The sequence below is a fragment of the Aotus nancymaae genome, unplaced genomic scaffold (genome assembly GCF_030222135.1).
Source record: "Aotus nancymaae isolate 86718 unplaced genomic scaffold, 86718_ANA_hifiasm-v0.15.2.pri h1tg000012l, whole genome shotgun sequence".
NCBI lineage: Eukaryota > Metazoa > Chordata > Mammalia > Primates > Aotidae > Aotus > Aotus nancymaae.
The window spans coordinates 25,625,595-25,640,644 of NW_026988423.1; the positions used below are offsets into that span (position 1 = coordinate 25,625,595).

The window sequence follows — 15,050 nt, forward strand, 5'->3', positions numbered from 1 at the left end:
AAATCCAACAATGTACAGAAAGAATTATATATTACACCAAATGGGGTGCATTTCAGGTTTGCAAGGCTGATTCAATATTAAAAAATCAATTAATGTCATCCATCACATCAATGAATTAAGAAAAAGTCAGAAAATGTTTAAAACAGAATAATTAAAATGTACATATCAAAACTGAGGCTCACAACTTATAGTGTACTTAGAGATGTACAGTTTAAAGGCATTTTTTTAAAAAATAAGAAAATTAGAAAAATAACAGTAAATGAAACCAAATAACAGCAGATATGGTAAGATGAAAGTTAGTAACCACTTTTGGTTTTGGAGCATTTGATATGTGGCTAGACTAAATTGCTACAAGTGTAAAATATACACGAATTTTGAGGATTTAATATGAATAGAATAACACAAAATATCTTAATAACATGTTGGATATAGTGGGTTAATAAAATGAATTATTAATATTAATTTAACTTTAAAAAAATATTTTTGGCCAGGCGTGATGGCTTATGCTTGTAATCCCAGCACTTTGGGAGGCTGAGTTGGGTGGATCAGGAGATGAAGACCATCCTGGCCAAAATGATGAAACCCTGTCTGTACTAAAAATGCAAAAATTAGCCAGGCATTGTGGTGGGCGCCTATAGTCCCAGCTACTTGGGAGGCTGAGGCAGAATAGCTTGAACTCGGAAGGCGGAGGTTGCAGTTAGGATTTACCAATTTTACTCTCGGGTGTATTCCCAACAGAAATGTTTATATATGCACTAAATGCCAAGCCCAAGAATGCTCATAGCAGTGTTATGCATAATAGCCAAAACCTGGCAACAACCCAAATGTCCAATGGTGGAATGGATAAATAAGTAGAGTGTTACTATAAGATACTATGTAGCAATAAAAATGAATAAACTATAGCTACATGCAACAAAACGGATGCCTCTCATAATGTTAAGTGAAAGAAATCATCTTGCTTGATTTCATTTATATGAAGTTTAAAAACTGGGAAAAATAAACTACACTAATAGAAGTCAGGACAGCAGTTAGTTAACTTGGGGAGAATCGTGAGTGTAGGTACTGGGAGAAGTCTCTGGGAAATTGGCAATGTTCTATGACTTGAATAGGAGGTTGTTACATGCTTATCTGTGATAATCCATAGAGCTGTACATTTATGTACACCATGTGCATTTTTCTATATGTCTGGTATTCTTCACAATAAAAAAATTACGAGGGGTTAGTAAGACTTCTAGCAATTTGTTGCAAGTGATTTTAATTAATGTAAGGTCTTCTTGAAAATTAAGCTTTTTGTGGCTGATCCGATCGGAAATTGCAAAAAAGCAAATTAAGAGTTGTTTTTAAAGACCGTATTCTGCCCGGTAAGGAAATACCAATCCTTTGTAAATAATTCTAGGTATGACTCTCCAGTTTAAAATTTTATAAATCTTTGCCCTTTGCTTGGTCACTAGGCTTGGCATGACAGTACAGCTCCTGAAAAATATGTCAATATTGTTGACAAAAGTAAAATATAGAATCTGAGAACTGCAAAATTTAAAGGGGTCATCCATTTTGCATTTTTTTGACTTAGGATGTGTGTGTGTGTGTGTGTGCATGTGTGTGTGTGATGAAATCTGTAACACTTCCTTTTAAAAATGCATCCATGTGTAATATACACAATAAATATAATTTCAGGTGGTTCACCATGATAGTTTATCCAATCTCTGTTATTTGGTAGATAATGCTTTAGGCAGAAACAGTCCAAGAGACAGAGCTGGTTAGTGGAAAAAGCAGGACTGGTAGTAAAGACACAATCACCAAACCAGCCATTATTCTTTCAAGTGAAGCAGCTGCTTTTATCTTCCCCTGTGTTCCCATCTGTGTACTCTTGTTGTTCACATTAAATTATCATGTAATTACATCCTTATCCTCTTGTCTACTTGGGAAGAGCCTTCAGCTGTGAAGGTAATTCCCTTATCCCCTTTAAAAAAATAACATCCTGTAAGTTGCCCTGTATCACTGTTATTTGTGTATACATGTTATCTTTCCAATTACATTGTAGAGACTATGCCTTATTTATCTTTGTTTTCCCCAAACCACCTAGCTAAGTATAAGGAACACAAAAAAACTGTTACAAAATAAGCAAATGTTGAATTAAAATAACATGCAAATATCTGACTGAAACTTCATGACAGAACTATATTTCATCATACAAGGTCATTAAGAACTCAGATTCTGATCTCAGACTGACCTAAATATGAATTTGGACTTTGCCTTTTACTAGTTTTATGTTGCTGGGTGTATGACTTAATCTGAGTCTTAGTTGGTAGATCTGATAGCATTAAACATACTTCATAAGATCATTGTGAAGATTAAGAAAAAAACAGTAATCTACATGAAATGTCTCAAGCAGTGTCTGGCATAGTAAAACCTTAGAAAGTAGCTATGATTCATGGCATACCCAACTCTGAATTAAAGAGTCAGTAAGAGAAACATAGACTTAGAATCTTACAAGACTTCAAATCTTCTGATCCAGGAATTGTCTACATATTGTTTTAATAGGTTCTGCCTTTGTTCAACCTATTCCAATGACAGGGAATTAACTAGAACTGACTAAAGCAGCTCCAATTCTCCCAAAGTTCCTCCTTATTATTATGTTGCACTGTATAAAATTGCCCTTGGTAGGTCAAAGTGATCGAATTATGAATATTTTTTGGCTGGGCCTGGTGACTCATGCCTATAATCCCAGCTCTTTGGAAGGTAGAAGTGGAAGGATCGCTTGAGGCCAGGAGCTCAAGACCAGCCTGGGCAACATGGTGATATCCCATCTCTAGAAAGAAAAAAAAAAAATTAGGGAGGCATGGTGGCATACACCTGTAGTCACAGCTACTTGGGAGGCTGAGGAACAGGGATCACTTTCGCCCAGGAGTTTGAGGCTGCAGTGAGCTATGATTGTGTCACCGCACTCCAGTCTGGGCAATAGAGAGAGACCTTGTCTAAAAATGATAATTAATAATAATAATAGCTAACAAAACGGCCACAAATCTGCCTTGCTGTTTTTTTCTCTCAGTTTAGTTCAATGTTCATTCTCTTCTTTTCCTATATGACAGCCCTTTAGAAATAATGCAGAATCAATAGTGAACATGATAGACCTAGCTCCTGCCTTCATTGAGGCTTACTTGCTCGCCAAAGAAACAACAGGGAAATAAGCCATTATATATAATTTTCTGTCTCGAGGAAGTGAAAGAAGAATATTTGAAGCAAATGGCTTTGCGGAGGGAATTCCTATAGAATATATCATACAGGAAGATTTGTAAGTATAGAGCAGTGCAGTTCAATAGAACTTTCTGTGATAATGAAAATATTCTGTACCTGCACAGTCTAACATTATAGTCACTAGCCACATAAGGTGATTGAGCACTTGAAATGTGACTAGTGCCAGGTGACTGAGGAAATGAAACTCTAATTTAACTTAATTTAAATTAATTTTAATTTAAATAGCCACATGTGGCTAGTGGCTACCAGATTGAACGGAGCAAATGTAGAAGAGCAAACAGCAGCAAGAAATGAGGCTGGAAAAGTTAGCAGGGTCCAGATCAGGAAAAATTTTGAGAAGTACTTCAATAGTAATAGACTTTATCCTGAGATCCACAGAAACTCTTGAAAGGGTTTTAAGTTCCAGGGAATAACAAAATCAGATACGAGTTTTAGAAAGATAATTCTAGCTATCTTGGGGAGAAAGATGGGAGATGGTTAGTGGAAAAACCAGGACTTTTCCAGCTGTTTAGTGGAAAATCCAGAGTAGAGACATTGATCTTGTCTTTAGAAGTTTGTTCTATAAGGGGAAAGATGAGAAGAGGGGCAGAAAAATGACTGGAGGATATCTCAGAGATACAAAGAAGTGTATAATCGACCACACCCAGTCACATACAATACTCATATATGTATTTATATACTTTGCACATAGTATTTGTTAACAGTAATGACCCATATTTCTTGATTTTTTTTCTAGTTGCTCACAGGGCATGGAGCCTCTTGAGTATTTCTGGTGTCCCCAAAGGTACCTGAGCTCAGAAGTAAGTCTGTCAATAGACTATCCCTGCAGCATCCACCTTATACATTTCATTCTGCTCTTCTTGTGGTCCTCACCACTGAGGCTACTTTCGACTGTGGTCATGCCAATGATCTCAGTGCTCCCAAAGCCAGAAATTCTTAAATTGCCAGAAAGGCACTCTGTTCTCTATGGAAGGGGAAGTAAAGTCCCCTGCTCAGCAACCTAAGATACAATTCTTGGCTTATCATCCCCTTTATCCTCAGAGCAGTTTCTTTACCCATGTCCTCCTGGCTTTTTTCCCCTATAACCCCTCTGAGCACTACCTATGGGATATGACAAAACAAAACAAAATGACAAAAATAAGTCTCCAGGAACTGATGATGGTAGGCTGCTATTGGGTCTCTCCTAAATAATTTTGTTTCCCCCTTCTAGAAACCAACACAGACATACGCATGCACATTACATCCCCCATCTCTTTTCTGGCACACACCACACAAAAGCACAAACACTTTATGCACAAAGAAATCTTCATCTCCTAGCACTTCAGCTGACATTTTCATACAAGGCTGAATTTACTTCAGGATGAGCCAGCGCCATGCCTATTCCATGTATGTTTCTGCAAAAGAAATGGACAAAGGAGTACATAAGCAATCACAGCTCAACAGTCAGATATAACAATACTATGCATGGCATTGGAGCAATAGCGTGGCATAAAGTGAACTGCATGGACCCTGGTGCCAGCCTAACTTGGATTCAAATCTCACCCTGGTCACATTAACTAATGGGGTGGTCTTGGACAGATCACTGGAGCACTCTGCATTTGTTTTCAATTCTATAGATACCATCTCTTTGGAGGGTTGTACAAATTAAAAATAGCACATGCGCAGTGCCTGTACCTAGAAGGTGCTCAATAAATGAAAGCTGCTGTTACTATATTGGTGTTGGAAGCTCGGGATGCCACTTGTGAAGGGCGCATAGAAGGAAGGCCAGACTACCACCATATCCTGAGGGCTCCTCTAGTGTAGTTCCCTCATTTTGTGATTGAGGACACTGAAGCCAGAGACAGGAAGTGACTTGGTCCAGATCACAAGCAAATCAGTAACAGAGCCAGGCCAAGATTCCAAGTGTCTCTGGAAAGTTTCCCCGCAATGCTCCCTTCTGCAGCCCCTTTCCTCCTCTGATATGACAATGTGTACTCCCGTTCTGCCCCTGGGGATGTCCCCTCAATGGATGGGCACGAGAAAGAGCAGATGAAATGTTTGTGGTGAAGCCCAGGCCAGCACAGCCATCCCTGTCGCCATGGCAACCCAGCTCGGTTGGGTAGGACCCGCTCCTCCGGCGCCCCCTCCCATTCACGCAGCGGACGTGACACGTGCGGCGGGGTCACGTGTTGTTGTTGGGCCGGGAAAGCTGCTTCCGGGTCAATGCAGGACACAGGGCTCCGGCGGCCAGATTGGGGGACTAGGTGAAGCGGAGCCGCGCCGGGGCCGGCCGGGACCAGGCCCGAGGCTGAGCGGCGGCGACAGCGGTGGCCGGGAGGGGGGAGGAGAGGCGCAGCCGGAGGAGCCGCCGCAGCAGCTCCCCCGCCTCCCGGGCTGAGGGGTGAGTGGAGCCGGGCCCGCCGGCTCTGCAGGGCTCTCGAGGCCCGAGGCGCTCTCCTCCGGAGCCGAGGCACGGGGGGGTCTCTCCTGCAGGGTGTAGGGATAGTACACTCGGGGAAGGACTGAGAGCCACACGGGGCCGGTTTCGAGCAGCTGTGGGGATGGGATACCTGCCCTAGGGTTAGAGGGAGGATGGAGCCTGCCTGGCCTGGGCTAGGGCGGAGCAGGGAGGGTCCTGGGCTGGGCTAGGGGTCTGGCCCCGGGTTGGAGGAGGGCGTGTGGGGGAGCTTCCCCGGGTTCCTGGGAGAATCGAGGCGTCTCACCGTGCTCTATGTGGGGGGATGGGTAGATGCCTCTAAGCTGGTAGGAGAGGGAGACGTGTCTGGGACTGCTGGGGAAATAGGAAACTTGTCTCTGAACTACAGAATCCCAGAAAAGAGGACATCTCCCCAGGGAGGTTTGCTGGGGGAAGGACGAGCATGTCTAGGCTCTTGGGACATTAGACCTGCTCTTACCAGGGGCTGATAAAAGGATGTGGTAATTGAATAAGGGCTTTTGGGAGAAAAAATTTGCCCCAAGGTTGGGAGACTAAGAACGGGGCGGGGGGGGGGGTTGGGATAAGATGATGACTGACAGGAGGGTGCCCTGTCCTGGGATCTTGGGGGAAGTAAGGATCTGTGTGGAGCTTCTCTGTTGAGTTCTAGGTCTTCTAGTAGGAAGACATTCTGGGAATTGGTGAAGGGAGATTTAATATTGTCTTTTCTTGGGACACAGTGATTCCAGAAGCTGTAGTTGAGGAAAGTTGGTTGGAAGTGTTGAACTGTATACAGTCAGTGGAGAAAGGAGGAGCTCTCCTCTGAAGGTTGCTAGGCTACAGAGAGCTTGTAGGCAACGCCTAGGGCTGTTGAGGGAAGCTGGCAATGCTTTAAAGTCCAAATACTGACTGAGCTGGGGCTTGTCCCTTACTTCATGCTGCTGTGGAGCTCTTAAATTACTAGTCTATCTTGAGCAAAGAGTATGAATAGGTGCCAAGGACTAAGGAAAACATTCACCCTTTGGGTCCTGAGAAGCATTAGACCCAGATCTCTAGGGTGGTAGCTTTCAAACTTAAAAAAAAAAAAAAAGAAAGAAAATCATGTCTAACAGTAATAAGTACATCTTACATTCTGATCTAGTACATACCTAGGTATGAAGGGAAACTTTCACAAAACAGTATTTACCCTTATTACATGTGATATGTTCTGCTAATTTCTGTTATATTCCATCCTCTTGCATTAAAAAAAATGCTGGCTGATATTTACTAAATTGATGATTTGTGGGTCACAACTTGCAGTTTGAAAAACACTGTTTCTGAGGCACATTTATTTGGCTTCAATCAGTGTCCTCATTCTGTAAACTTCTAAAGAGTAAGGATGATTCTAGGAAGATGAATTTTTTTTAGGAAAGGGAGGGCAGCTAGGTGCAATTGATTGCTTCAGTTTAGATGTTTATACCATGTAGCATATTTGACCTGTGTTTTCTGAAGTACCATAATCTTGACCTTTGATATCTTAATGTTGCCTGATCATTTGATTGATGGAATTTTGTGTATGCATGCGTGTTTTAGTTTTCTCTGTCCTTTGCTGTGTCTGAGAAATATGAGAGGCCTAGTTCCATTTAGTTGCTTTATCACCACAACATAGTTAAAGAAATTTTATTTTACTTTTCCAGTGTTGTGAAAATACACTGATTTGCTTTTCTGCTATTTAAAAACATCCAAAGTTCTTCTTACTCCAGTAATTATTATGATATACTTTTTGCTACGTAATGAAAAATTTGTGAAAATACACGATAAAATATATATCAAAGCCATACAGTTTGTGGCTTTGGTGTATATTTTAAACTTAATCATAAACCAAAGTATAACTTTGAATCAGTTAACGACTTAATTCCCCCTACAAAAATTTTAGGTGGGTTCCTTAGAAAAAATAGTATTAACTAATAATAAACATTAATGACTGCTGAACAAAGTGGAGCCCTTCACATAATCTTAAATGTTGTAATGTTAAAGTCCTTTGAAAAGTTGTTACACAGCCTATTACTCCAGGACGTTGAGAGTCAAAGGATGTTGTCTAATTTCAGTAGGTACATTTATAGGGTATATATTTGAGACCAATCCAATAGTGCTTCTTTTTGTTGAGAATGAGTTCATATTACTTGTAACATAGAATTCAAAGACACAGTCATCAGGGCAGAATTACCCAAGTTAAACTTCATCAGTGGGGTCACATTCTTCATCAAATGCTTTATGAAAACATTCTATCATCAAACTTTGTGTGTTATAAAATACATCTTTCTTGCTTTTAATTATTTATTGGGTACTGATAGAGGGGTTATGCTGGCATATATCAGCTGTCCTTTAAAAATGACCTCTTAATCAGGGAAATATTTGTTTTAAAATACTTAACTTTAATGAATGTTTAAAGAAGATTTTCTTTTGTGGTAGGTGCTTGAACGTTAAGGAAGATTCTTATTTATTTCATTTTTCTGGGAATCATGTGTACTTGTCAATAAACATTTATGGAGAAGTGATCCTGAGTGATTGTGTTTGCTTTTTAACGGTTTTTGTTTCTTCTTTGATCCCGACACTCTTAAGCATGTCCACCTGTAGCAGGCTCTTTTCCCCTTCTAAATTTTGCTTCCAAACTACTATGATTTTGAAAATCAGATACTTATATTTGTTATATATAATACTTTTTTTCTTTTCTTAGTATGTGAACTGTATGACATGTATGTTGGTTACTTAGAGGCTAATTTACTTAGTCCTGGGCTGTGTTTTAAATAAGTGAACTCTTTATATATTTTGGGCCTGGTTAGCTATATAAGAAGTAATACGAAACTGATAGTGATACAATTTGGGCTTAAAGGGTAAAGGGAATCATTTATTTGCAATTGTTGCCTTTCTCCTACATGTGATTAGTCATCAAGATTTATCATTTCTCCCTTTTTCATGCTGCTGTTCTGACTTATTTCTTTGGGATGAGAATGGTAATAACTGGACAATTCCCATTGTCTGTCCCTTGTATAGCTTCATGAGAGTACTCTTCCAAAGAATATTGCTGTGATTATTCCATTTCCCTCCTCAAAAACCATTAGCTGCTTTCTGATACAGGCACTGAATAAAGCCCATAGTGTTTAGCTTGACATTTAGGGCCTTCTACAGCCTTTCTCTACTTTTTTTCTGGCATCTTCATTATACTCCTAAATGTAGTTCCTCTGCCTGCCAAGGCCTCTGCTCATGTACCTTCTTTTGTGTTTAAAATTATCCCTGAAAGTCTGCATATAAAATGTTCCCTTTCTTAATGAAATCCTACTCACTCTCATTTCATTTCAGATGACCCCTCTTCTTTGAAGTCTTTGTTGCTTATGTTGTCTGTACTACTTTTGCTGTATTGCTTGGTATTATTTGTGCACCTTATTTTTATCCCTTTTAGATTATAAATGCCTGGTGAACAGGAGGCTCAAATATCCTTGAATCATTAGGACATCTAGCACAGGGTCTACCAGAGCATAGTTCATAGACCAGATGAATTAGAATTGACTGAACATATGGTTAAAAATGTGGTGAATTAGAATTGACTGAACATATGGTTAAAAATGTGGATCTGGCAAGGCATTGTGGCTCATGCCTATAACTCCAGCACTTTGGGAGGCTGAGGTAGGAGGATTGCTTGAGTCTGGGAGTCGAGGGCAACCTGGGCTATATAGGGAGACCCATCTCTATGAAAAATTTAAAAATTAACCGGGCCTAGTGGTACATACCATAGTCCCAGCTACTTGAGAGGCGGAGGCCAGAGGATCACTTGAGCCCCAGAGGTTGAGGCTTCAGTGAGCTGTGATTACACCATTGCACTCCAGCCTGGGTAAGAAGAGTGAGGCCCTGTTTAAAAAAAATAAAATAAAGCAGATCCGTGAATTTTAACCTAGACTTACTGAATCAGAATCTCAGGTAGAACCTAAGAATCCACATGTTATCAAGCTGCCCAGATGATTCTTCCATACAGTAAAAGTTAAAAGTCACTGACCTAGCATGATGCTTTAAATTACAGTACGTACTCAAATAATTTTTCAGCAAGTGATGTTAATAAACTGAGCAATATCATAGTTCAGCAAACTGGTTTAATTTTAGGCCCTTGAAGTCAGCCTAGATTTAAATCTTGGTTTTGTCACTCACTGTCTCTGGGCCCATAACCTCTTTGCTTCGGTTTTCTGATCTGCAAAGTGGGACAATAGTACCCCTTATAAAAGTGTTGAGATAGTTAAATGAGAAAACACGTATAAAACAGCACAGTACACGACACATAGTAAACTCACAGTAGATTTTATCTGCTGTCATGAAGATGCCTAGCACAACAGTGGTCACCTAATAATTAATAAAACATTCTGAGGAGAGGTTCCAGGTCAGTCATTGTTACTAAACAAATTGCTCATACGGTTTTAAGAACTAAGGCTTAATATATTTTCTATTTTACATTAACAGATTGTGGCCCTGTGTGGTGTTTAAAGTCATAAAGGTGCTTTGCCTTCTTTAGAAGAATTGGTATCAAATTATCATGTTAAGTTTTTTCCCCTTCATCTCCCCACTGATAGAATAAAGTGCAAACTTTTGAATGGTGAACCTTACCATCTGGCCCTACCAATCCTTTATCTTCTAGCCATCGTCCCATATATACTCTACACCAACTGCACTACTTTCTCACTTTATTTTGCATCTCTCACTCATTTGTGTTTGTGCACATGCTTTCCCCTTGTTTTCATCTAGTAAATTCCTGCTGTTGTCTTGCAAAACTCAGTTTTACATGTGATGACTGCCCTCCTTGGTGAAGATAGTCACTCCCTCAGTGTTCTCAAAGTCCTTTGTCCATACTTATTATATATTACCTTTGTATACATTTGTCTTCTGGGAGGGAAAACGATTTAATCCTGGCATGTATTCTTACCTCTGCCAGACGGGGATGATGTTTGTTTATTTGATTCATATCAGCTTCTCCATTTATCTGTAATTCTCAGCTTTCACAATAATAACTAGTCTGTTTACCACTTACTACATGCCAGGTACTTAACTAAATGCTTCAAAAACTTTATATCATGTAATCTTCACAATAACTGTGAAATAGCTTTTAACAGCTTCATTTTACAAGTGAGGAAGCAGGCATAGAGATAGGTAAGTAACTTGTTCAAATTACACAGAAAAGTCCTAAGTAAACTCAGAACTAACTGAAGACCATGCTTTTAATCACAGTGCTCTTCTAAAAATGAAATTTAAACAGGTAACACATTTCCCAAACTCAGGATCTTAAAGCTGTGTGAAACTTTGATTAATCATTAATCATTCTTAGGATTGTGATCCATAACAAGTACTTTGTGAAAAGTATTATTTAAAACTGTCTTGGAATAATGCTTTTCTGGTGATTTAAAAAATTTTTCTTTCTCCTCATTCTACCATTGGTGAGCTTGATTTTCTTTTCGCTGTCAGAAGGTGTTGCTTCATGTCTATTGGAAATAAAATTCACTTTTTCATTCATCCAATGAGTATTTTTTGTCGTATGTCAGGCACTGCTCTGTACAAAATTGAACTAGACTGACAAATGCCTGCTTTCATGGGACCTATTTTCTGCTGGAGAACAAACACTAACCTAAGGATTATGATAAGTGCTATAAAGAATGACAGAGGGTGAAGTGACCATGAGTGATGGTGGCAGTAGTGCTATTTTTGACGGAGTGGTCAGAAGCAGCCTCTTTGAGAAGGTGACATTTGTGTTTAAATTTGAAACTTAAACACTGAGATGAAGCAGCTCTGCGAAGAGACAGGAGAAGGGCAGTCCTGCAAATGCAGAGGCCATAGAGGGAAATCAGCTTGGCAAGTTTGAGAAGTAGAAAGCGCAGAGGCTGAATAGTGGGCTAGAAGAAAAGAGTGGGAGGAAATGAGGTTAGAGACATAAACAGCAGTCAGATTAAGTGAATCTTTGGCGACTATGATGAAGAGATTGGATTTTATTCTCCATGTGAAGGGAAGCCATTGGAGAGTGTAAAGGACATGATTTGACTTAAATTTTGAGAAGATCACTTGACTGCTTTGTGGAGAATGAGTTGTACGAGAGTCCAGAGAGACCAGGGTGGAGGCTAATGCAGAGGTCCTGGTGAGAAGTTGATGATGGCTTGAATAAGAATAAAGTAATAGATATGGGCACAATTGGGCAAAAATGGAATGGTTTGGATGTGGTATTGATAGGTCTTGCTGATTAGTTATGGGGGTATGAGACAAAGAGAAAAGTCAAATATAACTTCCAAGATGGAAGTGAGTGGAGGAGGAGCAGATTTGGAGAGGGAATTTAGAGTTCTATTTTTGCCTTCCTGATTATACTATCCACTAGGATACCAGTATTCTGAATTTTGTGTTTATTCTCTACCTTTTCTTTACAGTTTTTGCCATATATGTATGTGACCTTAAATGATAAGATGATTAATTTCCATGTTTTAAAATTTTGTATAAATGGAATTATACTGTATATATTCTTGTGATTTTTTTAACCCATTCAGCATTGTTTTATTTTCTGCCCTTTGTGAACAAATCAACATTGTTTTTTAAAGCCATTCATGTTGATGAGGAAGTAGGCATAATGAACTACCAGTTGTTAATTTCCATTGCTGTGTAACATTTTATTTTATGAATATATTGTAGTTCACCCAATTGCCTGTTCTGAGATGTAAGGGCTTCTCCACTTCACCCACCCCAGACGCTCAGGATTTTTACAGCTTTAAACAATGCTGTTGTTATGGACATTCTTTTACTTGTTTCCTGGTACTCAGTACAAGTTACTATACCAGTTCCTGTAGGGTTTATACTGAGAAGTGGAATTGCTGGATCATAGAGTATGTACATAGTCTTCAACTTTACTAGATAGTAATAGATTATTTTCCAAGGTGTTTGTACCAATTGATACTTCCACTGGCTACATTGCCAGTTTCTGTTCTTCTACATTTTCTTCAATACTTGATGTTGTCAGAGTTTTTAAGTTTTGCTGATTTGTATAAAATGGTATCTCACCGAGGTTTTAATTTTTGTTTGGTAATTATTGAACGTGAGCATCTTTTGCATATATTAACCATTTTAATTTTATCTTCAATTAAGTACTTGTTTATGTCTTTTGTCCATTTTCCTACTAGGTTGTTTACCTTCTTTTTACTGTTTTTAAGAATTCTCTGTATTAGTTACCTGTGTTGCAAGTATCTTTTTTCCAGTTTCTGACTTTTCTTTTCATGTTTTTAATGGCTTTTGACCATCAAAAGTTTTTCTTTTCTTTATTTCTTTTTTTTTTTTTAAACGGGGTCTTGCTCTGTCACCCAGGCTGGGGTAGAGTGGTGTGATCTCTGCTCAGTGCAACCTTCACCTCCTTGTGATCCTCTCACCTCAATCTCCCACATATCCAGGACTTTTGACAGGTGCATGCCACCATGGCCGACTGATTTTTTTTTTTTAGAGATGGGGTCTTGCTGTGTTGTCCAGGCTGGTCCTGAACTCCTGGGCTCAAGTGGTCCTCCTACCTTGGCCTTCAAAAGTGCTGGAATTACAGATGTAAGCCACCATGCCTGGCCAAGTTTTTCATTTGACTGCTCAACTTTTTAAAAATGTACTTTAAATATGTTTGCTTTATGAAATATTTCCCTAAATCAAAATCATAAAGTTCTTTTCCTATTAGAAGAAATAGGAAACTTTATCTCCTTTCTTTCTCAAGGAGATAAAGTTTGCTTTCATATTTTATCTGGAGGTGAATTTTTTTGGTAGGGATCCAATTTCATCTTTTCCCAGATTGTTACTCACTGTCCTAGCACCACTTATTGAATAGCTTAATGTTTTTCTACTGATCTCTGTGCTACTTCCTGCCATATTTACATGGGCATGTTTCTGGGCTCTGTTTTCTGTTTCGTTGGTCTATTTTTCCTTCTCCAGGGTTATTTTCTTCAACAGAATGCAGTTGATTCTTGTTATTCACAGTACTTATGTAAAGTTGCGATGAACAGTGAATTAGTGAATATTGTTACTCCTAGGGGAAATACAGGGTTAGGTTCCTGTGATTCTCTGATCATAACATTTATATCAAGTAATCAATAGATAATTTTGTTTTATATCAGTTTCTGTTTAAAGACATTTAATATATATCATTGGTTCATTAACATTGAACTCACTGCAAACAGCCCTATAATTCACACCTGAATAAAGCGATCTAATTGTGTCTTTTCTCCATAAGGCATATTATAGAGCCTTATGCTTTAGAAACACTAGATGGCATTTCAACACTACCCTTAGGGACCACTTAAATAGTGAAATCACCAACAAAAAGCACAAAAATGAAAAGCATGGCACTAGATAGACCATGGAAAGGACACTTGTTTATATTATGAGAGCTGAAACAAGAAGGCATAGTGCCACGTTGTTCTACCTCAGCAGGGAACATACACGTTGAACTACTCGAATTTTTTGTCACTTTGTGATTATCTGTAAATGACCATGAAAATGCTGCAAGGGTTGATTTTGGGGTAACAGGTACCTTTTGGCAAATAGGGAAATTTGCAGATAGGGAATTTGTGAAGAATGAGACTCAACCTATGAAATACTGGGAGAGAGACAGTTTTTTCTTCTTTAGGAAACTTAGCATTAGCACTTTCCCCTTTCTATCGTATTTACACATATCTTTATAGCATTTTATTTTAAGAGAATAATGCAATGAATCTTTCAAATACTAAGTGTTCTGATAGATGCCATTATGTCAATAAAGAGACTTCTTTTTTGAGAATACCTTTATTATATTTATAATCATGTTATTATTTAGTTCATAGGTAAATGCTTGAAGCAAATAATTTCAGGAAAGAATTGCAACCCTTAAAATGTTGAAAACAAGTCTAAACTATTAAACCTTTATTATATGAGAATCGTATGGGGATCATATTTTCTCATAAGCATTATTAGTAACTTAAGGCATGAGTTTTGTAAAGGCAAGTACCATTTTGGAGGTTGCAATTTAAATATTGATTCTATTAGTCCCTCATTCATTTAGTGACGATTTCCTCATGAACATTGTTAAAGGATTCCAAGAAAAACATAAATGAAGATTATATACATTATAAATCAGATCTCCCAGTAAATGTATTTGTTGAGACTTGGCTGCTTTATCCCTCATGATTTAAGATCTTCAAGTGAATTATTAGCATTCATTTGTTAAGTGCCAAGAGTAAGAATCAGGAATTGTGGACTTTACCTATATTCATCTTTTTTTAATATAGCATACACTATATTCCTGTATTTTTCAAAAATGCTTATTTTATAGTAAAATACACATAACATAAAAGTGGTCATTTTAACCATTTCATAGTTCAGT

The 15,050-nt window shown here is 38.5% G+C and overlaps 1 protein-coding gene across 3 annotated transcripts in view; it reads left to right on the top strand.

Annotated features, from left to right (window-relative positions):
• Positions 1 to 5,445: 5,445 nt before the first annotated feature.
• LOC105729494 (tubulin-specific chaperone cofactor E-like protein) overlaps positions 5,446 to 15,050 on the top strand; it is a 162,066-nt gene continuing 152,461 nt past the window's right edge. The window contains exon 1 of one of the 3 annotated variants that reach the window (XM_012470283.2): positions 5,446 to 5,635. The gene's annotated coding sequence lies outside the window, so the exon portion shown is untranslated. Of the gene's footprint in view, positions 5,636 to 11,248; positions 11,814 to 15,050 lie in introns of those variants that run through there. The other 2 variants (XM_064375497.1, XM_064375501.1) reach the window with 2 other exon arrangements.